At 39.2% G+C, this 2,325-nt stretch overlaps 1 pseudogene; it reads left to right on the top strand.

Annotated features, from left to right (window-relative positions):
• The first annotated feature begins 426 nt into the window (after positions 1 to 426).
• LOC100725993 (large ribosomal subunit protein eL8-like) lies at positions 427 to 1,218 on the top strand (annotated as a pseudogene).
• The last annotated feature ends 1,107 nt before the right edge of the window (positions 1,219 to 2,325 follow it).

Below are 2,325 nucleotides of genomic sequence, written 5' to 3'. Positions count from 1 at the left end.
TGATGTGAAATCCAGCAATACTATTATTCTTTGTTCAGAATGATTTTAACCTGCTTTAGTTTGTTTAATCTAAACATAAATGAAGATATGGATAACTGCATGTATGTTTAAGTGTATAGGATTGACAACCACGTTATTAAGTTTTTGTTGGACAGTTGAACAGAACTTTTTGCAGTCTCTCTGTTTGAATCCCCACTTTACGTGTTCCATTTTTGTACCTTGAACAGCTATTTGTAAAACGACAACATCAACTAGTGATTTCTTACTGTTTAATTTTTTCTCTAAACGTATGTGCTATTTCTACCTATTTTCTGTTTTGTTTAGTCTTTCTTTAAATAAAAATTTTTAAAAAAAGAATGTAGTTGGAACTCAAAAACTATTTACTTGGGAAACAATTCCTTTTGCTTTTTCTATCAGCCTCACAAAATGTTGAAAGGGAGGAAGGCCAAGGAACAGAACTTGACCCTGAGCCCTGCCATTGTAAGCAGAAGGCCAAGAAGGTAGTAAATCCCCTGTTTGAGAATAAGGCAAGGAAATTTGGCATTGGACAGTACAGCCAATCCAAGAGGGAGCTCACACACTTTGTCAAATGGCTGTGCCACATCCAGCTGCACTGGCAAAGGGCTTACCCTGTATAAGGGGCTGAAGGTGCCTCCTGTGATTAACCGTTTCCCCCAGGCCTTTGACCACTAAACAGCTACTCAGCTGCTTTAATCTTGTCCACAAGCACAGGTCAGTGATCAAGCAAGAGAAGAAACAGAGGCAATAGGTCCAGGCTGGGAAGAAAACTGCTGGCAAAGGATCATCCCCACTTAGAGACCACCAATCCTCAGAGGAGTTTTAACGCTGTTACTACCCTAATAGAGAACAGGAAGACTCAGTTATCATGATCTCATATGATGTGGACCCCCCTGAGCTGGTTTTGTTCCAACCTGCCCTGGGTTGCAAGACATGTGTCCCTTACTGTATCATCCAGGGGAAGGCCAGGCTGGAGCATCTACAGGAAGATGTGCACCTCTGTTCCCTTTGTGCAAGTTAACTTGAAAAAGAAAGGCACTCTGGCTAAGCTGATGGAAGCTGTCAGAACTAATGACAATGACACATATAATGAGATCCCTGTCACTGGGGAGGCAACATCCTAGTCCAAAGTCTGTGGCTCATATTGCCAAGATGGAAAAGGCAAAAGCTCATAAAGAACTTGCTACTAAATTATGCTAACTGTTCTTTTGAAATAATGAATTGTCCTTAATCCAGTGCGGGGGTGGGGAGTACCTGTTTACTGGGTTGGGGATGTAGCTTAGTGATAGAGTACTTGCATGTAAGAGACTCTAGTTTCAATCCTCAGTACTAAAAAAAAATACTTATAATCAATATTATTATCTTTTTGCTATTGAAGAATGGCTGTGGACTGAGTAATACCAGGCACATCTACTGTGGTTATCAAAGGCTAGAAGGTTAGAAAATTTTCTTGCCAATTCTCCCCACCATTTGAAAATACACTCAAAGTATAAGTCCTTAATCAGATCAGTAATTTCATAAAGAGAAAATGGATAAAGCTGAAAATAGATATAATGTCACAAGATCTTTTGAACCAAGTTTTATATTTAGAAACTTGGACTTACTTAGGGCAGTGGGACAAACCATGACAGGAAAAGAAGAAAGTCAAGAAGCTATTCCCCTTTCTTCTCAGCTTCTGTCACTATGTACACATTTGCTTATTTATTCTTTGTTGCTTTGTTTGGATGTGATCTAAGTGCTTGCCTTGAAGTCAGTCTGCTTGACAATTCTTCAAACTGAAAACTAGTCCAAGTCCTAGGTCTGGTTCTAGTAAAACAAACACTAAACTTTTGCTCTTTCATTGTTCTATCCTAGGCATACTTTCAATTGCTGCTATTCATTCATCTATCCAACTTGTATCTATTAGATGGCTAGTAGGTGCCAGGCATTGTACTCAAAATGTTCTTCAAACAATCAGCTAAAATTTGGTACCTATTGTATGAAGCTACAGAGACTGGGTCTTTAGGCTTGTTGCTAGTGAATATTTGGATGGTATAATAGAATACAACCTCCTTTGTAACAGATCTTGTTGTTGGCAACAATCCTCAAGTGGGCCTTTTACATCCAACACCACACCCAGTTCAGCTGGGTATTATAAATTGGCCACTAGTTGTCAGTCTACCACAGTTATACTTAGCCTCTGTCTCTACTATCATGACTCATTCATTAATAGACCCATTGTTTAAACACTTGGATGGACAAGACAGTCTGGTTGGTATCCCTATGACAAATCCTGCTTACCTGAATTGTGTGTTTTTCCTTTGTGAT

This window comes from Cavia porcellus, unplaced genomic scaffold (genome assembly GCF_034190915.1).
Source record: "Cavia porcellus strain 051 isolate PalLab524CR breed Dunkin Hartley unplaced genomic scaffold, mCavPor4.1 scaffold_6, whole genome shotgun sequence".
In the NCBI taxonomy this organism is placed as follows: domain Eukaryota; kingdom Metazoa; phylum Chordata; class Mammalia; order Rodentia; family Caviidae; genus Cavia; species Cavia porcellus.
Note: the sequence above shows the minus strand (reverse complement) of the source record. Positions and strands in the feature narration are given on the sequence as shown.